The sequence below is a fragment of the Cupressus sempervirens genome, chromosome 10 (genome assembly GCF_028749045.1).
Source record: "Cupressus sempervirens isolate cs-2001-9-10 chromosome 10, ASM2874904v1, whole genome shotgun sequence".
Taxonomy (NCBI): Eukaryota; Viridiplantae; Streptophyta; class Pinopsida; order Cupressales; family Cupressaceae; genus Cupressus; species Cupressus sempervirens.
In genome coordinates, this window is record NC_143127.1 from 751,380,631 (window position 1) to 751,393,263 (window position 12,633).

Consider the following 12,633-nt stretch of genomic DNA (forward strand, 5'->3'; position numbering starts at 1 on the left):
ACTCAGAGGGAGTCTAGAAATACATGTGTATGAATGCATGATTTTGATGGGCACACCATATCTAAACACAAAGTTCAAGTGCTCAACAATGTCCAAGTGCTCAAGGTTCCTTCCATGTAAAACACAACTTTTTCCATGGTCTAGTTTATTCATAAAGCTGGACTCTTCTTTGTTCCTTTTATCTTATTTTGTTATTTCCCTTAGTGGAACTTTCTTGCTATAGTCACGGGATCCATATCCCTTGACTTTTTGACAACCTCTTGAAGGGTACTTGGGTTTAGTGCCTTGAACTAAACTTTGTATATTATTGGACGTGCTAAGTATGCCGCTATAACAAGTCATAATCAGACTAGTGAGAGTTTGCTCCTAAATGTTGCATCTTCTGTTTACATACTATTGAGAGAAAAGGATCTCTGCAAATGTAATAACACTACGTTATTTCTGTGTGTTCCAAATGCAAATTGAATGTCTTATAAATATACATAGAAGAGACATGTCTCTTGAAGAGACATCTCTATGGTAATTTATAAATTAATCTTCAATTAGATAATATTAAAATTAATATATAACATATCTATATCTATATAATATATATGTTACATCCCAATTTTTGACCTAGTTTGAAATATAGCCATTGAGGTTCGCATGAAGTCATTTGGCAATTTAATTTCATAAAATCTGGCGAAATGGTAAGATACTTGGTCGTTATGATTTCAAGTGAAGATGACATGTTAGTTGATCGTTAATCGCGAATTCATGGAATTAAGATGAAAGGTTAACTGTTATGATTATTTATGCTTAAATAATTTATAATTTAATTATGAAGAAATTCCTTGCAGCGAGCATGTCGAAGAGGTGGAAGCATTGCCAGAAAAGAATTAGGCAAGGCATCGCCATCACTGGGCAGACGGGTAAAGGACCTAGCGATTTGAAACAGGATATATCTGTGGAATTGCATGAGTTATTTAAATAAATAATTTAAATAAAATAATTGAGTTAAAATATAAAACGTATCTCAAAGGATTTTAATTTATCTTAAAGGATTTTAATTTATCTTTCGTTATATTGTTTTTAATAATTATTTATAAACGTACATTTAAATATAAAATGATTTAGCACCATTATAATTTAATAATTAATTAAGTGATGTTGCTTGTATATTTTAGATTTTAATAATTATAATAACTTTTAAAACCTTTCATATTCTTTCTTTCTCTCTTTCCCTCCTTTCTCTTTTATTTCTTTCTAGCCGATTTGATAAGTTGTCGAATATGATCTTGTAACTGATGTTAGCCGTAAGGTCGGGCTCTAGCTTATATTATGAACCATTAACGTATCAACATCTATCCTTGCTTTTCGACAACCTTTCAAGCACTCTTGACTGGATTTTCAAATTTCTTAATCAGTGTTTTGAGCCGTCTGAACCCTGTACTGATCTTAATTATTTGCATCGACTCAAACCAAAAAACCATCCACCCTGGGACTTCGAGCATTGAAAACAGGATTAGCCAAGCAAAGGGCCTTCTCAGACTATGGTGACAGAGAGTCACGTAAGGTTTTATTTAAAAGCTGTATTATTTTCCCAATGTTGATACAAAAGCTAAGTCAGTCATAAAATCGAACTGTTATATGTTCAAGAATATTGTTTTTCTTTTATACTTGATGCTACGATTCATGTTTGAAGCCAAACGTATTCCCATTTACAGTCTGTTTTCTTTTTAATAGCAATGTAAGACAATGATAATAGCCGGCTAGAAACCTTTTGAAGTTCAATGTAATTTACTAAAGTTCAGTTGACTGCCATATGCAATAACATAACAATGGATCTTATTCAAGGTTCTTAATGTAACCTTCTGAATTCATCTTGAAAAGCTATCATGTCTGATAAAGAAATATTTTGCATTCTGATTTAATAACTGAAGATGAGATATTAAACCAGAGCACCAAGGAATTCATCATGCTAAATGCCAGAATATGGTGAAGAAGGTGCAAGGCATATAAAATGAAATAGGCAGGGCATCACCATCACTGGGCAGACGGGTAAAGGACCTAGCGATTTGAAATAGGATACATCTGTGGAACTGCATGAGTTATTTTATCATTTAATATGAAATAGGCAGGGCATTACCATCACTGGGCAAACGGGTAAAGGACCTAGCGATTTGAAACATGATACATATGTGGAACTGCATGAGTTATTTAAATAAATAATTTAAATAAAATAATTGAGTTAAAATATAAAACGTATCTTAAAAGATTTTAATTTATCTTTCGTTATATTGTTTTTAATAATTATTTATAAGCGTACATTTAAATATAAAATGATTTAGCACCATTATAATTTAATAATTGATTAAGTGATGTTGCTTGTTCATATTAGATTTTAATAATTAGAATAACTTTTAAAACCTTTCATATTCTTTCTTTCTTTCTCTCTTTCCCTCCTTTCTCTTTTATTTCTTTCTAGCCGATTTGATAAGTTTTCGAATATGATCTTGTAACTGATGGTAGCCGTAAGGTCGAGCTCTAGCTTATATTATGAACCATTACCGTATCAACATCCATCCTTGCTCTTCGACAATCTTTCAAGCACTCTTGATTGGATTTTCGAATTCCTTAATCAGTATTTTTGAGCCGTCTGAACCCTATACTGATCTTAATTATTTGCATCGACTCAAACCAAAAAACCATCCACCATGGGACTTCGAGCATTGAAGGCGAGACTAGCCAAGCAAAGGGCCTTCTCAAACTACGGTGACAAAGAGTCACATAAGGTTTTATTTAAAAGCTGTATTATTTTCCCAATGTTGATACAAAAGCTAAGTCAATCATAAAATCGAACTGTTATATGTTCAAGAATATCGTTTTTCTTTTATATTTGAGGCTACAATTCATGTTTGAAGCCAAACATATTCCCATTTACAGTCTGTTTTCTTTTTAATAGCAATGTAAGACAATGATTTAATAACTAAAGATGAGCTATTAAACCAAAGCACCAAGGAATTCATCAGTCTAAATGCCAAAATATGGTGAAGAAGGTGCAAAGCATATAAGTAAAGTTTATTGAAGACACCAAGGAATCACCAGCTCGATGGCCTGATTATGGTGAGGACGTGTAGATGAACCTATAAAAATAAAAGAATGATATCAGAAAACAATATATAATAAATTAATACATTAGCTCATGCATGTTCCACTCATAAAGAATGTTGTCAAGAATGTGGTCAATTTTTGAAATCTTTAAAGAACATAATTTATATAAACATAGAATGTAAGATGGTGGTTGTCTGTAATCTTCTTGGATAATTGGTAGAGCCATTTGCTCTGATAATTCCGAATACCTGGGACTCACCCGGTAGTGTTAGCCAAGAAGATGGGTGATGAGGTGGGAGAAAGGAATCACCAATAATATGAATCAGTATCAATTATAACAGTTCAATATTTATCATTTAATATGAATTAATTAAAAGCTCATGCATATTCCTATTAATGCGATCTCCTACTGCCAAGTTGTATGGTGAGTTAATTACCAGGAAGCCTAGTAGATGGCAAGATGACCCCTGCCAATTTTGGGTAGGGAGGGCCTTTCTCGTTAGAGATCGTGTGGGGACAAGTTGTGGTCCGAGGTTGGGTGGTTAAGCCCCTGACAATGTTTCACCTCATCCCAGGAATGTCATACGTGTGTTAGACAAAGATAAGCTATGCATTCAATTGTTTATTGAAGACAGGTAATATTACTTTTATTTATGAGGAGGTAAGATTAAATTGAGTTATTTCATTGTTACTGTTATTTTACACCTAGATATAAGAGATAGAATCATGGATTGCTTTCATTTATATGAATATCGAATATAAGCATATTTCTAATCTTGAGATACTGTCACAGTTAAGTAATCAGAGGAAAAGGAATATGAAGCCCTAATTGATTGAGAGATGACTAGAACCCTAAATGATACAATGGTATCGGGAACCCTAATTGAATTCGTGGTATTGGAAGCCTTATTTGAATCAGTGGTATCGGAAGCCCTAATTGAATCTGTGGTAACGAAAGCCCTAGTTGAATCCATGGTAGCGGAAGCCCTAAGTGAGATAGCGGTATCAAAAGCCCTAAATGAACCGAAGGTAAATGATGCCCTAATTGATACAATTGTATGTGATGCCCTAATTTAAAATAGTGGTATTTAATTGTAATTATCATTTGATTTAAGATAGCAGTTTGTAAGATGATAGTCATCATATGAAATTGTTATAGTGTATTTGAGGACTAACCCGGGTGGTTGCAGAAGTATTCCTGGTTTGATTTCAATCTCAGCATGAGGTTATCAATTTCTGTAGTAATTTCATTTGATGGTATTTCAAGTCTTTAGTTAAGAAATTTTGTCTAACTGATTTTAACGATAAATCTTATTCACATGAATATGAATGATATAACTGTCTTCCTATGAAACAAAGTAGAAAATTGTATTCTTTGAGTATGTTAGATGTTTAATTTAGACCCGGGAAATCAGGATGTTACAATATATATTAGATATATAATATATATACTAAATATATAAGTAGATATATGAAGGTTTGTTTAATTGATGATTAACCAAATAACCATAGAAGAATTATCTCTAGGTCAATACAATCGAACTATAGCTATAACATTAACACTCCCTCTTAGCTAGGGAAGATTGTTATAGAACACATTATGCTCTCAAGCATATATAGAGATATCATCTTAATGTGATATTCCTGAAATGACATATTTAACGATATCAACATGTATCTATCAACTTCGATGCTATCTTTCAATATAATCCGAAGTATGATTCAACAAGAAATATTAACCATATGATATGCATCTTACTTATATTCTTTTGCTATGTGCACTAGCATCAAATCCTTGATGCCTACCAAAAGAATATTTTATATCATAGTAGGATATGAGTTATTTGATTCCTGGCACTCCGGGACAACAACTTAATGTAGTCTATCAAATAACAAGAAATCACAATGTCATGGTCTATATCATGACAAGTATCATGATGTTCGGCACTCCGAGACAACAACTTGATTTAGTTTGATCATGATACGTTCAATTATCATGACTTCCAGCATTCCGAGACAACAAATTAATTAAGTTTGTCATGACAAAAAGTTAAACTATTGATAAGATCGTCACCTTACAATAGCTACCTTCCAGATATATATATCAATGAAAGATCGTCACCTTTCATGACATAATCCACATATGCAAAATAGTAACCACCATGAACTAAGTTAGAGGGTGGAACAAGGGCTTTCACCTCAAATTCTCTCACAGAGAAGAATGCATTACACCTCAAATTCTCTCTCATAGAGAAGAATGTATTACAAGGAATTTGACTTCGATCTTTCCCTTATAGAGAAGAGATCACAGTTCAAAATTCTGCATCTAAACAACGATCCTGGGAAGTCAAGTCCTCTAGTTACTCCTTAGAGCTCTCTTTGCCTAAGGATGCTTGTTGAACTCCCTCTGAATCTGATATCAATCTTAATTCTTTCTGGTAATAAGTCATTTTCTCCTCATGATGTACATAGGGGTATGCCCATCAAAATCATGCAATCATACACGTATTTTTAGACTCCCTCTGAGTATCAATTTTCTGAGCTCCTACGTTACCTTTGAAGAAGTATCAAACTCCCTCTTAATATGGAAGGATACTCATAATCTGAGTCATCACAGATATTGACTCATCACGGAAGTGTCAGACTCCCTCTTAATATAAAACGATACTCATAATCTTACTTGAACAAATTGACTACACCAAGATAAGGCTAAACAGCGAGGATGATTATGATGACGACATCAATAGTGGAAATAAGATAAGTTTATTAATGTCCAACAAGCGACCACAAAGTGAGTCTATGGGACTCGAAAACATACAACAAGGCAATAGCCAACGGTAGGAACACCAAGCAGTGCCCAAGAAAAAAGCAAGCAAGAATGAACCAACCAAGAACCCAAAAGAGTTGAACAAAATACAACTAAACCCTCCTTGTCGAGGACAAGTAGTCTAGAGTCGAAGGATATGGTTCAAAGTGAGTGTGCCCTAGGCTATCTCAAGGAAACATTGGAGGTGGGGTCTTTTTGTCGAGTGTAACCTCTGCGAGGCCTCACACACTTGGTGTATCCATAAATAGGAGGGTCGAGCAACTACTTCATACCTCAAGTCGAAGACAATGAGGTTAAGGAGGAGTTAAGCTGATTTGAAGCTTGTTTCAATGAGAATTATAGTTGCAAGGTGTGATCCCAAAGTTGCATGGCCTTGGAGGTACAGTGCAAGGCACCACTAATCAGTGTATCTAAAAAATGAAGTAAGGGACCTACAATATCTAATTAGGCAGTAAAATGTCCCCCTAATCTCATAGTAGATGGGGCAACGCAAAATAAAGTGTCTCAATTTTTTCCTCCCCCAAGGGACAAAGGCAGCAGTAGGTCCCATCCTCTCTATCAACCTAATGGTCCATCTAAATAAGGAACCTGCATAAGCCCACTCTAAAAGACCCCAAGGAGATAATTATTCAAAAAGTGAAGTTAAGCCACCTTGTACAACGAAAAGTCGTACCTTAGCAACTTTGGATGGATCCAAAAAAGGCAACATCCAAGTGAAAGTAATCATGTAAGGACAAGACACAATCATTCTCTTTGATAGTGAGTCTACCCACAATTTCATAAACACTAAACTCATCACTTCATAAAGAATCCCTATTTAAGAGCAAAAAGCTTTTGATGTCAAGTTGGTTAATGGAGCTTTACAATGTAAAACCATAACTCCAATGCTATAAATTGTCATGGATGACTATCTGCTTCCTAAAAAATTTCCACCTCATGGAAATAGGGAAGATTGATATGATCCTTAATAATCAATGGATGAAAGCAATTGGTAACTTATAGGAGAACATTAAAACCCTAAACTTTAAACTCAAGGTGAACGGCAAAAGTACATACTACATCAGTTTCCAAAAGAAATTTCACAAGTGGCATCTCCAATGGAAAACTCAAGGTGAACACTCAGAAGTATATCCTACATGGGTTTACAAAAGAAATTTCACAAGTGATATCTTCTTTAAAAAACTCAAGCTCCCTTCGACATCCTAGCTTCTAGGATAACTTTAAAACCCTAAACTTTAAACTAAAGGTATTTGAACAGTCAGAAGTACACCCTACATGGGTTTACAAAATAAATTTAACAAGTCATATCTCCTATGGAAAACTCAACATGCCTTAGACGTCTTAAAGAAGAATCACACAAACAAGAATTAAACATTCCATTGTATGCAGTACCAAAGCCCTCTCAAAACAAGAAACTTCCACCGTATCTAACCCAATCAAACATCTCAAGAGGATCAAAAGCATAAAAGGAATATTCAATGGCATACTTGGCAAATTCGCTAGAAGCTCCACATACACTTATTTGAATGCTAAGGTCAAAAGGAAATACGATGTAATTACCTATTAGTTCTTCAATTATCAAAGTGATCAAGAAGGTAGTGAATTGATAATATCCTCATCCTTAACCGATAATTTTCAAACAATTAAGTTCTTCTAAGATCAAGGACGGGCAGTCCTTCAAAAAATATAGCCCATAGAATATACTAGGAAATAGCACCGACTTAATACAATATAGTTGTGCAATCCATGAATAAGGAATAGTAATTAATAAACAGCCTTAATTTCTTGAGAGGTTGATAGCACAGCTATGTGATTAAGCTAAACAAGCCAATAGCTTTCATTTTGCTGCAGGTATGATTTATTACAATACGTCTCCCTTGAAAAATGAAGAATGATGTCCTTTCAAAATAAGAAATGTGTAAAGAGCAGATACGCATTAGGAGCAAAGTCTCACTAATCTGATTCAGACTTGTTACTGTAGCATACTTAGCATGCCCAATAGCATACATAACAAACTTTGTCAAAGTGCTACATCCACTTCTATGTCTATTGATACCATAAGGAAAAATGATGGAATTATTCAATAATGCTTCAACTACCAAACTAATCAAGGAGGGAGCGAATTGAGAATTCTTGTTGGCAAGCATTTTCAAGATGGGGGACTATATCATCATCCTTAAATCAATAATTTTCAAACAATTAGGTACTTTTGAGATCAAGGAATGGCAATCCTTGAACAACTATAGCTAGTAGAAGTGAGCAAGTGTACTCATATTGTCATGTCCCCTCTTTAGGCCAGACCTTCCATATATTTGATTAGCTCTTATTTTCTCCCAAGAGCTAGTTACACACCACTGGGGAGTGCACTAGTGTGGCACCTTGTGTTAGTTACAACCTATCTTTATAATTTGAATTTGGGCTCAAACTATTGGGACTCCCACCTTTGAGATATGACTCGTAGCATTGCATATTTAAGTGAATCATTTGGTTGTTCATTATTGTCATTCACAACATATCATTTCCTGTGTCTAAGATTCCGATTGAAGAATTAAGATTTAGAGACCAATTTCAAAGGCGAGAGACCCTAATTTGCTTGTTTTTCCAATAAGGTGAAGTTGCCTCATAAGCATATTGGACTAATCAAAATTCATCATCTTTTGCAAAACAATATTGGAGATCAATATCATTGGCATCCAATCATTGAAATTACATCCTAGAGCACGTGAGCTCAAACCTATTCATGCGGCAACATTCATATCAGGCACGGTGACTCCATAGCAGAAAAAACACATCAAACACCCTATACCATTAACTATTGGAACTACATTCTTGTACAGTGATACATCAACCAAGCTATATTTAAGAAGGGAAATCAGCAATATCCTACCATATTTGCAGCAGAGCATTCACAAAGGCATCTTATTGTTCAAAGACAACATCACTTTGAGCCTACTTTTTTGATTTAGTGGATCCTTCTAGGAAAAAACAGCAAATTCACACATATGTCGTTAATGCTCATCCACCCTTGTGAACAGTTATAGACTTCATATATTGATTGGTTTTAGGAAGGTGATATTGAATTCATACTACAATCATCGGATATAACCTCAAAGACATATCATCTACTGCGATCTTCATCTCGCCCATGCTGGTCTTCCTAGATAAATCACTGAGTGGATGTATAAGCATTTGTAATCACAGCCAACGCATATGCCCGACCTGGGCCATGGCTTTATGAAAGATAATTTAATTTTGAGAAATCTATTCACGATTCACAATGGTGCAGTCTCTTATCTCAAGCGAAATATTTCAAATATCCCTGTATAAGTTCGCACTTCAGTTATCTATGATTCTAAAAGGAAAATTATTATTGGTTGCAACAGATTATTCAACTCTTGTACATATTTCAAGATCAGACATAAGTAAATAACAATTCATTTAGAGCTAGGCTCTAGCTATGCTACCATTGCTTTCTTTTAACTTACAAGCTAAAGCTTCCAGCCTTATATAATAAATTAAAAAGAACAGAGACACAAGGAGAGTGCACGACCTGGAAATGAAATTCCTTGTGCTAAAGGAAATGGTTAAGCTCAGCATGACTTCTTGGTACTTTCTGGAAATTAAATGCAACTAATAATTGAATCATAGAGTAAAACCCCAACAATGTGCAACCTTTGTCAATAAGTCACAACATTATATGCCTGGAACAATTTGTTCCAAAAGCAATATTCAAAAGAAACCCCGAAATGAAATAGCAGAGCGGTAAGGTATGGAATAAATTGCAGAATAATATGCAGTTTCGATGGAATGCAAATCAGAATAGTATGGAATTGCGATGGTATGAAAGCCACAACAATATGGAGCTGCAACAATATGACATTCAAAGCAATAGGTGGCTACGACAATATGAAAATCAGAGCACTGTGTGGCTTCAATCATATGGAAAACTAGAGCAATAATGTGAAAAAAGAGCACAATGGTGATTGCAGTGCCTCTCTAATATGGAGTGCATATGGATTCTATAAGAGCCATCGCATATATAAAACTCGCCCTTCTCGGTTGCATGCTTGATTAGGAGCAAGAAAGTAAAAGGTGGAAAAATGAGTTATAAAACCAAGAGCCATCGGAAATATATGTGGCAATATCATAAATTAAAATGGCTACCGAAAAGACATAAGGCCCGATAAAGAATTAAGGAAATATGACCGGTCATGAAATAATATTAATCCGTAGCCAAGGTGGAAAATAATAATAGCTTCACCCTCTTAGTGTTTTAATACAAGGACATCATCGTACTTACCTATACTCATGTGTATGTACACATACATGCATACATGCGTAAATCTAAACATATGTATTTTATGTATACATTCAAATAGGTGTATACATCTTAATTGATCTATGCACATATACATGTATCAGTATATATGTGTGTGTGTACATGTATCAGTATATATAGGAAACATGGTCTTGCTATATCTAATGATATATGTTAACTGGTTAGCTCATTGTCTTCCAAGTATACTCTTGCTTTCTTAGCCGTTTACCCTTAGCCATGGTGGTTTACGACTCGTACCTTTTTCCCCAACGATAGGTAGTGCCCTCGTGCCCAATTCCCTCTCTAGCGACGCTTCCCCCCTTCGTCGTGTTTCTGCAAGTGAAATTTATCATGGCAACAACATATTACTCATCATTTTAAGAAGTCCAAATAATCATAGCATATGATCATATTAGCCATCCATTTCCAATTCATATATCATCATAATGATTGACTAATATTTCATTTTCGCATGAAATCATAACGAATAACCAACACTTCATTTTCACATGAAACCATAACGGATAACTAACTTAACCAATAATTCAACTTTGCATGAAGCCTCAACGGCTATAAAGGAACATTTTAAAATTGAGCTTTAACATACCCTCCCCCTTGTGTTTTATTGTCCTCGATGAACTTTGTCATTTTAAATACTAAAACAATATTCCAAATCCAAGATATATATATATATATATATATATATATGAAGCATCATGAATTCATCTCATTCCAATTTGAATCAAAATCAAGGTCTGTCATTCAATGCTTTTAGAATAATGCTTACATGATACCATAAAATCAAAAGCAAAATACACACATACCTGTGTTTCCTTTACCATACATGTGCTTACTTCAGGATCACTTTTAATTGATTATGTTTTAGGATATTCATATTCCTATCACACTCATGTAGACACACACAATATTTTTAGTTCAATTCTCCTACCAGTAGTTTGTGTGAGAAAAAAAAAATGTTCAATATTCAAGAGAAAAGATAATCATTTAAAACTCGCAATTCCTTAACTAGCATGGCTCTAGATCATAACTTGATCACAAGTAATTAAATCTCTCATACATACCATCTAATATATGGTACTCATCAAATGAGTAAAACTATCCTTGTAGGCTCACAATTCACCTAAAAGGGTTAGTGGATCCATGTCTCCATTTATGTGACCTAGGCCTTCATGCCCATCTTATCACAATAATTTTTCAAAAGAAAATTTTACATCATTTCATAATAGAATGTATTTCATCTCCGAAACAATATAAGTTCTACAAGTTATTCAACTTGATATGATTAAGCATTCACACTTCATCAACATAATACAAGTGTGTTCAATGTAAACATAAGCATCCCAATACATCATGGTAATTCAAAGGGAATCAATACAGCCTGTGTATTATGCAATCTATAACAATGCATCCAAAAATATAACCATAATATGCTATGAAAGATCATAACATACCCAATTCAGACCATCAAGCTCGTAATAAACATGGTACCACACTATCTGTATCCTAGTCTCCTAAGCCATTGGACTACATGTCCACATGCAAATCTTGAGATGACATGCAAATCTTGAGATGGGAATGTGGCCCAGACACTTGTATGATCTAACCAAAAAATGTTCCAACTATAGCTCAGACCCTGGGTCTGATCTCTCTAAAAAACTTACATTTCCTTGGGATTCTACCTATAGAAATCCCAACCATGGGGTGGTTAGCTTCCCTCACTTATCCACAATCAAGTTCATTAATGTGTTTTACTAAGAACAAGTTTCATGTAGTATCTCATATATAATCACCCATATCATAAAAAGGTTCATAGAGATGTATTTTCCACAATTTCATCTTTCCATGAAGATCCATGAAATGCTTCATAGCATCAAATTATATCATATAACTTATTTATTTCATATATTGCATTTCTAATCTATGCACCTATGTGCATACCAATTTCGTTTGATCATTTAATAGCAATTGAAACATAATTCAAAGGTCTATATGTAAGTAAAAAATGTTTTTAAGTTCCTCGTAATCTATTCCCTTAACATTCAATCAAGTTCCATATTGAAAATCATCACCTTTAAAGCTGAAAAAATCACAAGTATCTGAAACAGGTTAGTCATATGCTGCATCTAACATGGGGTTTTGTCCGGTAGGTAGATCATCTAAGCATTCTCACCAATCACCAATAAGGATTAGGGAATCTACTTGATCCATTCATGTAACCTAGGCTCTCATGCCAATCTCATCACCGCAATGTTTCAAGAAAAAAAAATTAAGTTTATAAGTATTGATAGTTTCATTTATGCAAGTGTGCTTACTCCATGCAGGAGCACAAAATGTTATATATGGCCTTCTTACCACTTAATCACCATTAGAAGAG

At 34.3% G+C, this 12,633-nt stretch overlaps 1 protein-coding gene across 6 annotated transcripts in view; it reads right to left on the reverse strand.

The window, feature by feature from the left end:
* Positions 1–12,633, reverse strand: part of LOC149536063 (protein IWS1 homolog 1-like) — a 193,872-nt gene that overhangs the window by 117,268 nt on the left and 63,971 nt on the right. The window contains exon 5 of one of the 6 annotated variants that reach the window (XM_089806696.1): positions 10,497–10,571. The exons of the other annotated variants lie outside the window; for them this stretch is intronic. The gene's annotated coding sequence lies outside the window, so the exon portion shown is untranslated. The remainder of the gene's footprint in view (positions 1–10,496; positions 10,572–12,633) is intronic. 6 annotated transcript variants of the gene reach the window in all.